The sequence below is a fragment of the Myotis yumanensis genome, unplaced genomic scaffold, assembly GCF_028538775.1.
Source record: "Myotis yumanensis isolate MYYU_CA2020_CCGP unplaced genomic scaffold, mMyoYum1.0.hap1 SCAF_7, whole genome shotgun sequence".
Lineage (NCBI taxonomy): Eukaryota > Metazoa > Chordata > Mammalia > Chiroptera > Vespertilionidae > Myotis > Myotis yumanensis.
In genome coordinates, this window is record NW_027223758.1 from 68,287,114 (window position 1) to 68,302,940 (window position 15,827).

At 46.0% G+C, this 15,827-nt stretch overlaps 1 protein-coding gene across 4 annotated transcripts in view; it reads left to right on the forward strand.

Annotated features, from left to right (window-relative positions):
- The first annotated feature begins 3,141 nt into the window (after positions 1 to 3,141).
- Positions 3,142 to 15,827, forward strand: part of SLC13A3 (solute carrier family 13 member 3) — a 67,809-nt gene continuing 55,123 nt past the window's right edge. For all 4 annotated transcript variants that reach the window (XM_070420809.1, XM_070420811.1, XM_070420810.1 and 1 more), the window contains exon 1: positions 3,142 to 3,238. The gene's annotated coding sequence lies outside the window, so the exon portion shown is untranslated. The remainder of the gene's footprint in view (positions 3,239 to 15,827) is intronic.

Genomic DNA, 15,827 nt, shown 5'->3' on the forward strand with positions numbered 1-15,827 from the left:
TATCAACAAGCTCTTCCAATAATAATTATCTTAATATTTTAAATTTAAAAAAAACACGGAAACAACCCTGCAATAGCCAATAAATTCAAATTCTTATCAATCAACCTCTATTTCTTAGTCTGTGAAAAGAGGTAAATAATTGTGCCCTTTTTAAAGATGCAGATAATTTGCCCATTGTGCAAATGAAGCTCACCTGGTCTCATCAGGAGGCACCTGCTCAGGGCAGTCAGAAAGGCAACCAGCACTGCATTTCTGTTGCCAGTCATTCAGTTTGAAGTGCCTTCTCAGTTGGAATGAGCTGAGCCAGAACATTTAAGACTAACTATCGGGCCAGTAAACAAAGCCCATGCCATAGAGGAAAAGGGCCTTTAGACCCGATGAAGAGTTGGCAGACCTGTTCTTTTCTTATCACTGCTGTTCTCCAGAGAGAGATTCCTCTGAGGTGAGCCAAGTTCAGCGGCTCATTTTAATCTAGAGCTGCTCTAGGATGAGCCATCGAACTGGACTCTGCTAACTCGGTTCTCCTCCCAACAGCACTGTCTCCCCGCCCCCCTTGGGAAGTCCCTAGGGAAGCAGATGGAGCTAATTAGTAGGACAACGCAGGTATTGTACTAGCTGCCTATGAAGGACTTCCCCACAACTGTGGCAAAAGCCACAGAAGAAATATTTTTCCCACAGAGGGTCCCCCAGTCATTGTCCTCTTTAACTCTGCCCTCCTTTCTTTCTAATTTTTATTGATTTCAGAGAGGAAGGGAGGGGGAGAGAGAGAGAAACATCAATGATGAGAATCATTGATCTGCTGCCTCATGCACGCCCCCGCACTGGGGATCGAGCCCCACAACCCGGGCATGTGCCTTGACCGGGAATCGAACCGTGACCTCCTGGTTCATAGGTCGATGCTCAACCACCGAGCCCTCCTTTCTTTAGCTCTCTGCCCTGACAACCTCAGCCTGTCTTCACCATGTTTCTTCTCCCGGATGCAAAGTGTTTCTCTTCAGCTTACTTTGGAGAAAGGCTTATTTTTATGACTTACCCAACTAACCATGAAATCAGGTCAGTTGGGGTAGAGGGGGAAACTAAGCAAACAATCCTCTATTTCTGAGAAACAGCTGCTGGCCTTTGAACTTCCCGAGATGCTTGGCCCGGCTGTGCTCGCCTATGCGGGGTCCTCTTCATCCATTGTCGTGGTCGGGAGTGTTCCTCTGCTCAGCCTCTGGCCCTGCAGGCAGAAGGCTTGTGACCCGGTGGAGGCGTCTTCGATCTGCTCCTCTACGAGCCGTTCTTCACTCTCTTCCACCGTCAGCTGGATCTCAACAGCAGTCATAGGCCTGCGATGCAGCAGCTGCAGGTTTTCAGCTTTGGTCGATGTGTGGCTTTTGGTTGCTGTGAGGAGTTCCCTGACCGTCTCAGGACTCTGGCGACTGCATGTGTTTTGATATGTATTTTAATGTCTTGGCTTACTTCTGTCTCTGTCACTTTTCTCAGTGAGCCAGAGCAGCCCCACCTAAGTTTTCTCCTGTTGCTTTTTCTTAAAATAATTTTTCAAGAAAGAATAAAATGGGAGGAATCAGTTTCCCCAATTTAAAGACTATATCTTGCAGTCATGAAGACTACGGGGTATTGGTAAAGAAACAGACAATTAGATCAATGGAACAGAATGGAGAATCCAGAAATAGATCTAGCACATATGCCTGATTGATTTTTGATGAAAGTACAAAAGTAATTCAACGGAGTAAAGAAAACTTGTAGAACAAATGATGCTGCAGCAATTGGTCAATGATAGGAAAGAAAGGAAATTAAGAAAAAAACAAAATCCTCAACCTAAGTCTCACTCCTCATGTAAAAATGAACATATGAACTTAAATATAAACAAAATTACAAGTTATCAAACGTCTAGAAAAAGTGAGAAAATCTTCAGGATCCAGGGTTATGCAAAGAGTTTGACTCCAAAAGCATGATCCCCCAACCCCAACCCCTTAAAAAAAACCCAATAAATTTGATTCCACCAAAATCACAAATGTTTGCTCTGTGAAAGGCTGTTAAGAGGATGACGAGATTGGGAGAAAATATTTGCAAACCTCATATCTGGTAAAGGACTGCTGTCTAGAATATACAAAGTACTCTCAAAATGCAACAGCAGAAAACAAACAGTTTGGTTAGAAAATGGTAACCGACAAGCAGAGATCATTCACCAAAGAGGCTATGCAGATGGCCAAGAGGGTCCCAGAAAGATGTTAAACACCATCAGCCATTAGGAAAATGCGGATGAAAACCACAATGCACCCCTATCAGAGAGGCTGAACACTAGTGACACCCCACATGCTGACAAGGATGCGGAGAAACTGGATCACTGGTAGAAATGTACAGTGGTACACACACTGCGGAAAACAGCTGGGCAGTTTCTTAGAAAACGAAGGATGCAACCACCACACACCCAGCAACTGCACTCCTGTGCGTTTATCCGAGGGGAAGGGAAGGACCCCTCCACGCGCGGACCCACCTGGGGGGAAATCAGAAAAACAATATCGACGGCTGTGGCAGTCACACAATAATTCTCACTGAGGGCTTGCGCTGTGCCAGGCACTGTGCTAAGGCCATTATGTACATGATCTCCATTAAACTGCCCCGCGGACCTCTTGTCTGGTAGTGGCCGTCTTACCGTCACCCCCGCCAGCTGGAGGCCTAAACTGAGGCTCAGAGACCGGCGCTCGAGCCCACCACGCAGCTAGCACGAGGCAGAGCCTGGATCGGAACCTGGGAGTACTAGTAAGTACATACTGTAGTCCTCACAGTGTCATTATGGCACAGTTCACAGGGGAATCAACGCAAGACAAGACCGCTGCCCCAGGCCACAGCCCTGGAAAGGGCAGGCTAAACCCCGGGGCCAAGCTGCCTTCAGGGTTGGAGTCCGGTTGCTTAGTTATTGCCTGACTTTTCCTAACGTTTCCCGGCCCCTTTCATCCAGTTCCCGGCTGGGGGTGGGGGCTGGCAGCGTCCTGTTTCGCCCAGAAGTGTCGGGAGAAGGCGGAGTCCCCTCTCTGGACCCTCCCCCAGCCTTTAAGCGCGCGCTTGGGCCAGGAGTCGCAGTTCGGGGCTGGCCGGCTCCCCGACCCGCTCGATCGCACAGATGGCGGTGCTGGCGATCTTGGCCAAGAAGGTGTGGTGCAGCCGGCGCCTGCTGGTGCTGCTCATCGCGCCGCTGCTGCTGCTGCCGGTGGTGTTCGCCCTCCCGCCCAAGGTAACGCCCCTCCGCCCGCGAGCCCGCAGTCCCTCCTCCCAGGCAGCGCCCCCCGCAGGACCCCCTCTTCCCAAGCTCAGAGGCCGGGGACGCTGAGGTCCTAGCCTAGACGGACGCCCCTCTTCTCTCTCTTTCTCCTGCTGCTGTGCACGCCCCTGACTCCTTGCCCCCTTTCCCAGCTGCTCCTCGGCGCCTGAGTCCCACCCAGCTTTCTGGATCTTCTCACTTCTAGGGAACGACTTCTCCTTATTGAGCGCTAACCACAGGCTTGTTGCGGTTACACATTTCACCTGGTAATGACAATGAGCACTCATGACCAGCGGTGCAAGTCGGTTCACCTCTCGGAGTTTAACACCTCTGGGGGGGGGGGGGGGGGGGAATGATAGGGCCAATCCGTAGGGTTGTCGTGACTATTAGATGAGGCAATGCAGTCATACACATAATGAATGATGTTTTGATGGCATATACGATGGTGGTCCCGTAAGATTATAATGGAGCTGCAGAAATTCCTACTGCCGAAGTGACATGTAGCCATCCTGATGTAACAAAACACACGCCACGTTTAACAAACACTTACTAGGAGCAGGGCGCAGCGCTAAGCTTTGCCTCCCGTGTTTCATCTCATTGAATCCTTTTTTAAATTAAAATATTTTTATTTTTAATGACAGTGGACATACAATAGTATACTAGCTTCAGGTGTACAACCCAGTGAATAGATATTTATGTGACGTGTGAAGTTATCACCGTGATAAGTCTGTACCCATCCTCACGTGTTTGTGGTGATGCAGGTGTAAACGAGCCCACTGCGCTCCCAGTCCCATTAAAGTGCAGCACGCCGGAAGCCAATTCCAGCATGTCGTAATTGCAAGAGTTTCATCAAAAGGTTGATGGAACTTGGGGACTCAACAAGGGCTGAGTCACATATGTTATTGTTGGGAATGGCTAAAGGCATTTCCCAAAACCTGAAAAGAAATGATTGCTTGCTGCCAGACAGCTCAGGGCATCTTAATCTACATGTTATTGCCTCCTACTGGCCAAACACCTGAACAGCCGTAGGCTAATTCTCCCCAATCTGAGGATGGACTCTGTATAGGAAACCCTGCCCTTTGAAGTGTATATCTCCACCTCGCCTCAGGACAATTTGTGTTAATAAAAAGCATAGGGTCCTGAGACAAGGAGATCTTAGTTTCCTTTAAACTAGGCTCCTCTGACCCCCAAATGCCTTTCAAAATTATGCTTCGTCTTTGGACTCTTACCTAAGTTACACCAGCCCCTTTTCCAGATTGCTGAACCCTTCTTAATGCCGGAACAAGAACCTCAGCACATGCCATTATGTACAGTACATGATACTTGATAATAAACAGTATGCTACTGGTTTGCGCATTTCCTGTTGTCAATGTAAGAAATGTGCAAACCTGTAGAGAACTTTTTAGTTGAATTTATTGGGGTGACCTTGGCTTGCAAAACCATACAGGTTTCAAGTGCACAACTCAATAAAACATCTGCACGCTGCATCACGCACCCATCACCCCAAGCAAAGTCTCTTTCCATCCCCATTTCTTCCTCTCTTTGTCCACCTCCACCTAGTCCAGTGATGGCGAACCTATGACACGCGTGTCAGAGGTGACACGTGAACTCATTTTTTTGGTTGATTTTTCTTTGTTAAATGGCATTTAAATATATAAAATAAATATCAAAAAATATAAGTCTTTGTTTTACTATGGTTGCAAATATCAAAAAATTTCTATATGTGACACGGCACCAGAGTTAAGTTAGGGTTTTTCAAAATGCTGACACGCCGAACTCAAAAGGTTCGCCATCACTGTTCTAGTCCCTACCCTCCTTTCCCTCTGGCTATTTCCACACTGTTGTCTGTGTTATGCATATGCTGTATGTTTTTTTGACTAATCCCTTCACTCTTCTTTCATCCAGTTCCCCCACCTCCCTCCCCTACCACGGCTGCTAGTCTGTCCCATGTATCTATGTTTCTGTTTCTATTTCGTCCATCAGTTTATTGTGTTCATTAGATTTCAGATACAAGTGAGATAGTATGGTGTTTGTCTTCCTCTGACGGCTTATTTCACTTAGAGTAATCTCCAGGTCCAACCATGCTGTTGCAGAAGGGAAGAGTCCCCTCTTTTTTATGGTTGTGTAGTATTAGATAGAGAATTTTTATGAGTTTATTTGAGCCAAACTGACGACAATTGCTGGGAAGCAAAACCTCAACAGATTGAGAAATGGTCATCTTACAGTTTATTTTGTAGCTTAGAATCAAAGGAGTAGACGTGAGCGGGTTACATGAAATTCATGTGGTGGTAGATTGGGGAGGTGGGAGAGAGCAAACCGGGGAAATCTCTGAGATTGGACAGAGATGGAGAGCCACGTATTTCTACATTGGTGGCTATGGGGTAGTTAACAGTTAACACTGACAGCACATAGAGAAGGTATTCGGAGAACAAGATAACAGGAGGGAGAACAAGATAACAGGAGGGTTCGGTGGTCCCATGGTCTGGTGGGAAATTAGGCCCTGAGGGGTCTGGAAAAGGGGGAATTACATATTCCAAAGGCATCTTATCAGATATGCAAAAAGACAGTAGACAGGTTCACTTGAGGTAAACAGGTAAATGCCGGCCTTAGTCAAGGAAGCTACGTGCCCAGGACTTGGTTACCTGCCGTGACTCACTTCTAGTTAGAACTTTCGTGTTCAGACCGCCTTATGTGGTTACTCTCAGTCTCTGAGTTTGTAAGCCTCCATGCAGGCCTCCCTGGAGCTGGTCAGGTTTAGTATGTGGCCCCATTTTCGTCCATACTAGACTATACTTGTTATTGCTGTTTGGGAGTGTACTTTTTCTACTTGTAAAAAGAAGTTTGCTCCCTGGCCGGGTGGCTCAGTTGGTTGGAGTGTCGTCTTGTACACCGAAAGGTTATGGGTTCAATCCCGGTCGGGGTGTGTACGGGAGGCAACCAATTGATGTTTTTCTCTGACATCGATGTTTCTCTCTCTTTCTCACTCTCTCAAATCAATAAGGAAACATCCTCGGGGGAGGATTAAAAAAAAAAAGAAGTTTGCTGTAAACAATAAGCTGTTTTATGCCAGCAGTAGCTTCATATGTCTCATGTTTAGTCTCTTGATTGTATTGACTTCCATGTGCTTGATTTAATCTTGTGTTGTTTGGTACTGTAGGCTATACTGCCTAGGTGTGTAGTAGGCTATACCACCTCGGCTTGTGTAAGTGTACTCTGTGATGTTCGCACAATGATGAAATTGCCGGAAGACGCCTTGCTCAGAACATATCCCCGTTGTTAAGTGGTGCATGACTGTATATGTAAATCTCTTAGAACTGAGCCTGGTATACAGTAAGTGCCTAATAATATACTGGTGGATTTTAATCCAGGAGCCTTGCATGATGGGGACAGCCAAGTTTAACAAACACTGGCTAGGAGCAAGGTGCAACGCTAAGCTTTGCCTTAGGTGCTTCATGCCATTTAATCCTTAATTTTATTAAAATATTTTTTTGTCTTTCAATTACAGTTGACATACAATATTATACTAGTTTCAGGTGTACAACCCAGTGATTACACATGTATATAACTTATAAAGTGATCACCCTGATAAATGCAGTACCCATCTGCCACCATACATACATAATTATTATAATACTAGAGGTCTGGTGCATGAGATTTGTGCACTTGGGGGTCCCTCAGTCCAGCCTGTGCCCTCTCGCATTCCGGGAGCCATCAGAGGATGTCCAACTGATGGCAGGGAGCGGGCCTAAGCCAGCAGTTGGACATCCTTAGCATTGCCGCAGAGGCAAGAGAGGCTCCCGCACCACCGCTGCGCTCGCCAGCGGTGAGCCAGGCTTCTGGCTGAGCAGCGCTCCCCCTGAGGGAGTGCACTGATCATGAGGGGGCAGCTCCTGTGTTGAGCGTCTGCCCCCTGGTGGCCAGTGCGTGTCATAGCGACCGGTCATTCCGTCATTTGGTCTATTTGCATATTCGCCTTTTATTATATAGGACTAGAGGCCTGGTGCATGAAATTCATGCACTGGAGTGGGGGGCTCCCTCAGCCCGGCCTGTGCCCTCTCACAGTCCAGGATCCCTTGGCAGACATCCCTCTCACAGTCTGGGAACCTTCACTCCTTAACCACCCACCAGCTCGCTGCTCCTTACCATTTGGCTTGCTGCTCCTTAGTGCTGCCGTGGAGGTGGGAGAGGCTACTGCCACCGCTGCTGCACTCGCCAGCTATAAGCCCAGCTTCTGGCTGAGCAGCGCTTCCCCTGTGGGAGCGCAATGACCACCAGGGGGCAGCTCCTGCATTGAGCGTCTGCCCCCTGGTGGTCAGTGTGCATCATAGCGACTGGTTGTTCTGGTCTTTCTGCTGTAATGGTTGCTTAGGCTTTTATTATATAGATTATTGACTACTAGAGGCCCAGTGCATGGATTCGTGCACCAGTGGGGTCCCTCAGCCTGGCCTGCAGGGATCAGGCCGAAACCGGCTCTCCAACATCCCCTGAGGGGTCCTGGATTGCAAGAAGGTGCAGTCCAGCCTGAGGGACCCTACTGGTGCACAAATCCGTGCACCAGGCCTCTAGTATGCATATAAGATCTTTGGTTAATCTCTTCCTCCCTTCCCCCTCCCCCTTCCCTCTGAGATTCATCAGTCTGTTCCATGATTCTATGCCTGTGGTTTCCGCTCCTGAATTGAGCATCTGCCCCCTGGTGGTCAATGCGTGTCATAGCTACCGGTCAGCCGGTTGAATGGTCAGCCAGTCAGCCGGTCACTTGGGCTTTTATATAGAGAGATATTTCCTATGCTGTACTTTATATCCCCATGACTATTCTGTAACTACCATTTGGTGCTTCTTAATCCCTTCACCTTTCAGTGCCCCTCACAGGGGGAGGATTATTTACCCCTTTCCAGAAAAGAAAAGTGAGGCTCAGAGAGATGAAGTGACTTTCTCAGAATCACACAGCAAGCAGCTGAATGGGGGTTCAGTTCCTAGCTTCTCAGAATCCAGACCCCAAGCTGTTTTCAGACTCTCAAAGAAAGTCTTAAAAATCAAAGGAGATCCAGATTGATGTCAAGAGTGTTGGATGAAAATCACCATCAATGGGGGCTGAAAGGAGATGGGACCTTAGGTCCCTGTGGGGTCCTGAACCTGTGCCCAGTCCATCTGAAGCATCATGGGAGGGCACTAAGTTGTTTCGCCATCCCTCAATGAGATATTAAACCAGGGGTCCTCAAACTTTTTAAACAGGGGGCCAGTTCACTGTCCCTCAGACCAGGACTATAGTTTTAAAAAAAAACTATGAACAAATTCCTATGCACACTGCACATATCTTATTTTGAAGTAAAAAAACAAAACGGGAACAAATACAATATTTGTATTTGCATGTGGCCCGCGGGCCGTAGTTTGAGGACCCCTGTATTAAACATTCATAAAAGTAATGAGAGGGTATGATTTAGTGGTGTGTTCCAGCACCCACCAGCAGAGGCCAGGGGAGCTGGGGCAGCTGTTCAGAGAGAGCTGCCTGGAGGAAGGGTCCCTCCTTGGGCCTAGGCAGTGGGGAGATGGTACTAGGTGGTGCCAAGGAGATCCAGAGCTAATCCTCAGGCAAGCCCTTTAGTGTGGAATTATCCAACTAGACTTTCCAATTAAACTTTCTTGACATAGAAAAGAAAAAACAATAAATGCTGGAATAGGATTTAGGTCACTTTTTCAAAAAGCATTCCATCCTAGGCCACTGGCTGACCTCAGGACCTTGGGCCAACTTCCTTTCTTCTTTGGCGTTCACTTTTCTTGTCTGTAAAAGGAGGCGATTACCTTGCCAGTTTCAAGAACTAAGATGAGAAGGTTGAGAGAGGAAGTGGCCTGCCTAGTAGAAGGATGGATGGGTCTGCTATGTCCTAGGCGAAGCTCCAGGGAAGAAGAGATGAAATGTACAGGGTCTCTCTCCTCAGCAGAGGGTTCTGGAAGCTTCTCTCTCTCTACTTTGCCCTCTAGCAAGATCTGTGAACCCAGAGGCAGATTCAGGTGTTATGGGGCCTGAAGTGTGTAGTATTTGAGGGGCTCTATTTAAGAAAAAGCATTCAGATTTACACATGCAAGATTGAGTATGGGGTTTGGGAAGGAGGTATGAAGCTTAAAACTTCATTAGCTGCACATTGAATCTGCTTCCCTGTGAACCCCAGCGTGGACAGGAAATGGAAGTGCCTTTAACCCCTGCCATGGTGGTAGCCGATGAGCAAGATGTCTTATGGAATGCTTGACTCTTACTATATGCCAGGCACCATGCTAAGAGCTTCGCAGGCATTGTCCTATAACCAGGGAGGCAGCTGCTATCAGCATGGCTATTGAACATATGAGCAAATGGAAGCTCAGCAAGGTTAGGCGACTTGCCCAAGGTCATACAGCCTGTACAAGGCCAAGAATGCAAGGTCTGTACTTCTTTTATCTCTTCCTTTTTAAATTAAATTTATTGGGGTGACATTGGTAAATATGATCATATAGGTTTCAGATGTGGGTTTCTATGTTACAAGATCTGTATTTTGTACTGTGTGCCCACCACCCAAAGTCAAATAAATCTTTTCTTGCCACCATATATTAGGGCCCCCTTTACCCCTCCTTCCCTCTGGCAACCCCCACACTGCTGTTTGTGTTCACGAGTTTCAGTTTTATATATCACATATGAGTGAAATCATATGGTTCTTAGCTTTTTCTGACCAACTTATTTCCCTTAGCATGGTATTCTCAAGGTCCACCCATCTTGTTGCAAATGGCAGAATTTCACCCTTTTTTATGGCTGAGTAATATTCCATTGTGTATATGTACCACATCTTCTTTACCCAGTCCTCTATCACAGGACACTTAGGTTACTTCCATGCCTTGGTTACCGTGAATAATGAACATAGGGGTGCATATACCTTTGTGAATACATGTTTTCAATTCGGGTATATAGCCAGGAGAGGGATTGCTGGGTCATATGGTAGCTCTATTCTTAATTTTCTTGAGGAATTGTCAGACTGTTTTCCATAGTGGTTGTACCAGTCTACATTCCCACCAACAGTGAATGAGGGTTCCCTTTTCCCCCCACAACCTCTCTAATACTTGTTATTGCTTGTCTTGTTGATAATAGCCCCTCCAACAGGTGAGAGCTGGTATCTCATTGTGGTTTTCATTTGCATTTCCTAATTGCTAGTGAGGTTGAACATCTTTTCATATTTCTATTGGCTGTTTGTATGTCTTCTTGGAAGAGGTGTATTTTCAGGTCCTCTGCCCACTTTTTGATTGGGTTATTTGTTTGTTTGGTATTGAGTTTTATGAGTTCTTTATATATTTTGGAAATTAAACCTTTATTGAACTACTGTTTGCAAATATCATGTCCCATCTGTTCGGCTGCCTTTTTGTTTTGTAAGAAATAGAATGAAAAACTGTCAGATTTGTATGGAAACACAAAAGACCCCAAGTAGCCAAAACAATCCTGAGAAAAAAATGAATGAAGCTGGCGGTATCATGCTACCTGACTTCAAATTATACTACAGAGCTATGATAATCAAAACAGCATGATAAACTGATGAACAAGATAGAAAAAAAAAAAAAGCAAAAAACACCCAGCATGCTATTGGCAGAGAAACAGATACACAGATCAATGGACAGAATAAAGAGCCCAGCTATAAAGCCACATGTGTATGGTCAGATAATTTTCCACAAAGGAGCCAGAAACACACAATGGAGTAAAGATAATTTCTTCAATAAATGGTTCTGGGGAAACTGGAAAGCCACATGCAAACAAATGAAACTGGATTACAGTTTGTCCCCATGCACGAAAATTAATTCAAAATGGATCAAAGACCTAAACATAAGACCTGAAATAATAAGTTACATAGAAGAAAATATAGGTACCAAACTTATAGAGCTTGGTCGTAGAGGACATTTTATAGATTTGACCCTAAAGGCAAGGGAAGTAAAGGCAAAAATAAATGAGTGGGACTATCTATCAAACTAAAAACTTCTACACAGGGTCTGTACTTCTAATCACTGCATTTTATCCTCTTCCCTTAGTTATACATGAATGAAAACCTCCCCAGGTTCCCTACAGATCTCTGGGGAGGACCGTCTGGTGGCCCTAGATTTCACTACCTTTTACGTGGCTGACAAACTTATAAGGGGCAGGGCTGGCCTTTTGGGAGATATTAGCCTCCTTCACAATCTCTATCAGCATACTTCAAGCATGTCAAACTCAAAGGCTAACCCGGGCCAAATAAGCAAGGTTTAAGTGTATGTGGGCCACAAAAAAACAAAAGCTTCAATTTTTATAGAAACGTAGGTTTATTTCAATAGAGACATGCTGAATACAAAGGGCTGCAATACATGAGTCATCGTTATAATAAAATACAGTGGGACCTTGACTTACGAGTGTCCTGACTAACGAGTTTTTCGAGATACGAGCCGTCTCTCGGCCGATTTTTTGCTTTGAGTTGTGAGCTAAAATTCGGGTTACAAGCCAGCTTCAGATACTCCACCGCTAGTTGGTGTAGCGAACATCACAGTGAACGCCACAACATCAGCCCAGCATCACGTGTCTCACTCGTTCACTTTAAGATTTGACATACGAGTAATTTGAGTTACGAGCTCCGTCACGGAACGAATTAAATTCTTAAGTCAAGGCCCCACTGTCATAGAGCATTTTAATAAAAATTAATATTTTTTTATTGAACATTAACTTAACAGACACTGAATAACTGCACAAATTAATAAGCATAACGCAAATAAACCTATTTTTCTTGTTCTCCGAAAGTGAAATATTTCCTGTTGCACACACCAAACAAGTCAGTCCAAGACTAATGACGTGGCAATCGGCTGCTAGTATTAGTGGAGAGAAATGGTGCGCCTGTGCATAAGGCGCATAAGGGAAATGAATGCAACACGATTACAGTAATCAGCCATTAGTGAACGTTGTAGTTCATTATTAATAATTATATATAACAGGATATTGTAAAAACTAAGTTACTAAATTTTTATTAAAACATTTCTTTTTTTAAAAAATATATATTTTTATTGACTTCAGAGAGGAAGGGAGAGGAAGAGAGAGATAGAAACATCAATGATGAGAAGGAATCATTGATTGGCTGCCTCCTGCACATTGGACCGAGCCCTCAACCCAGGCATGTGCCCTTGACCGGAATCGAACCTAGGGTCCTTCAGTCCGAAGGCCGATGCTCTATCCACTGAGCCAAACCAAGCAGGGCAAAAACATTTCTCACATACCGTTATATTGGCTGGGCCGCAAAAATATTCATTGTGGGCTGCATGTGGCCCGTGGGCCTTGAGTTTGACATGCTTGGCATACTTAATAAATATAGACATTTATCATTATTATATTTTTGGAGTTAATGACTGACATGTTTTTCAATCTAATGCACAATGTGAACAAAAGCATCCTTAGAGAATATTGAACAGAGAACATTGCTGTTTTTATTGATCCGTGACATACATTGAGAACAAACAGTGGATTTGCCAGGTAAACACAGCTTCAGGACAATCTTAACCACCACCGTTAACTTCTCCAAATAAAGTCTGGTGCTTTGACAAAAATATGCTGGCTGTGCACATGCAGCTTCAAGGCAAGTGTCCGCAACGCCTGCCCCCACTCTCAACATCAGATTGCCGCTTCTAGGCCTCTCTCACATAGAAATTCTGGAAGCACCAGGCAGGCTGTCCTGCACAGATATGGGTTCCCAAAAACTTGTGCAAAAATGCAGGTATCAGAACAGCAGAGAAGTTTGAGATGCTCCGGCATTTCCCCTGGGCCCCTATGTGGGTCTGTACTACCATCCCCTATAAAGGCCCACCATCCCCAAACAAGTCCGCTGGCTGCCAGACTTGATACCTTTGTACAAGTTAGGAGAAGGGGCTCTTCCTCAGGCAGATCGAGCCCCGCACTATTAGGGTGCGTGGTTCTTACTTGGGTTTTCCAGCTGGATGACGTCTCCAGGCCACTGTGGCTCCGAGGTCCTAGGAGTCTGACTGGTCGAATGGGTTGGTTCTCATGCACCTGTCCCCTGATGGCTGGTGAGCTGGTCTTCAGGGAGGCTGGGGTTAATCTGAAGGGCAGATGGGTGGGGGAGGAACAATTCCCACATTATGTCTTCCTGGCTCCAAATGCTGTCAGCAGGGACAAAAGGAGTGGGGTGCACTTCTGGAATGTGCCATTAGGGTTCCGGCTCTCGCTATGAAGAGTGCTTTCCAAAATGGCCATCCTGGCAGTGGAGGTTTGGGGACTGGCCTTGAACAGCGAGCAGGGACAGATGAGACTATTAACGCAGGCTTGCAAATAAATATGCTATTTATTTATGCCCTGTGTGTTTGCAGAGAAATCTTGCCCCCTTTCCCTAATAATAATAATAACTTCTGATTTTCCCCCATTTATCTTGTGCTATTTTACAAGCCTTTCACATTTTATTTCATTTACTCTTCACATAAGCCATAAGAAGCAGGAATAATGATTATCCTCATTTTACAAATGAGGAGAGTAAGGCACAGAGAAGTTAGGTAATGTTCCTGAAGTCACACAGCTACTAAATATTACTTCAATCAGTTCTCCTCTTCTCATGGTCCTAGGTTTTTGGCGGACAGGGTGGCCGGGGTTCTGAGATGCCCTTCAGTCTTCCCCTAAAAATATTTCCCTGGAAACAACAAGAAAACGACAAGTCCAGCCTTGTGGATCGAACACCTCTGGCCAGATACTGCCTCGTGTTTTTAACTTGTATCATCTCCTTGAACCCCGGAGAGCTCGGACGGGGAATTTGTCCACATGCACCCCCAAAATGGTGTGGGGTCTGATTTGGTTTCCATCACCCAAATACCACTCACAACATTTTTGCCAGATCCTCCTACCACTTAATTACCCATTCCTATCACTTCCCTATTTTTTATGTTAATGCCTTACTGCCCCCACCTTAAAAACAAACAAACAAACATAAATACAGTGACTTAGAAAAAATACGTTATTACGGGATCATGTATGTAAAATAAGGATCACGAATGACTAACAGAAGAACACTAGCGGTGCATAAGTAAATACTGTGCTGGTTAATTCTGGCTCCACACAGCTCCACACAGCCTGCTTGAAGCTGAGGGCCTGAGACCTGCCCTTTCTTTGTTATAAAGGGAAGAGACCAGCCCAGTGAGAAGGACTGCAGGCTTCCAGCCTGTAAAACTAGGAGAATAGCTTTGAGTTCTCTCGGTTCTTCTAGGCTGCCAAGCTTGCTGCTGCCTCAGGGCCTTTGCATTTGACGAGCTGGATCCTTCTGGTCATTCAGGGTTCAGCTCCAATGATACTTCCTCCTAGAAGGGCTCCCTTCTCAAGAACACTTACCCACAAAACTCTTTTTAAAACAGCCTCCTGTTTTATTCCCTTCGTGGCTTATCCCAATCAGAAATGATCATTATCTGTTCATTGTCTGCCTTCTCCACTTGGCTGTGAGCAATTTAAGGGCAGGGCCCAGGCCTGTCATGTTCCCCGCAGCATCCCCAGTGCCTAGGACAGCATCTGACCCATAGTAGGCATTCAGTAAATACCATAAGTGAAGGAATGAATTTGAACTTGAACCCAGGTAGGTCTGATTTCAGAAGACATGTACTTCTTAAAACCGTAGACCAGTGGTCGGCAAACTCATGAGTCAACAGAGCCAAATATCAATAGTACAACGATTGAAATTTCTTTTGAGAGTCAAATTTTTAAAATTTAAACTATATAGGTAGGTACATTGTTATTAACTTAATTAGGATACTCCTAAGCTGGCCTTTGCTAAAAACGTCCTCAATCTGATTGAGGTATGTTCGCTGAGGTTGACCCCTTCCAACTCTCCCATCCACACTCGTCTTGTATACTTGTTTCATCTATCTCCTTTCTGAAAACCGACTTCTGCGCATGGGCCACAAAGTTTCAATCGCACTGTACGTGTGCGCCCGCACATGCTATTTTGTGGAAGAGCCACACTCAGGGGGCCAAAGAGCCGCATGTGGCTCTCGAGCCGCAGTTTGCTGACCACTGCCCTAGACAACTATCAATTCATACGGGAGCTCTGAGCTGGAACCAGTGTTTCCAGCCCTTTCGTTTCTCAGCTGGGAGGACTGAAGCCCGGAAGGTAGGAGGCCTTTCCCAGTCTCCAAAGCCAGGTGGTCCCACAACCCTCACCTGTGCCCCCACCATGCTGGGACCCATCGCTCACACAGACCCCTTGGCCTCGGAGCGGCTCCTCTGAGCTCCTGCCAACTTTCCACTTTCTCAGAGCTCCTGCCAGGCGTGTAAACAGGCCAACATGATTCCCCGGGATGCCGCAGGGACCAAGATCATGTTTCCTGACCGGACTCAACGGGACAGTGCCCTCTGGGCTGATGAGTAGCATTTTCTGACACCCCCAGACACTGAAGCCACGAAGTCAGCACCCTAGCTAGGCTCGACACGGCACACACGTGTGCCCGAACCACTCTCTCCAGCTGAAGTCCACCGGAAGAGACACAGCCACACTGCCTTCCCGCAAGCCATTGCCCGTCCCCAGCCTCGATTTCCCCGCTGCAAAGT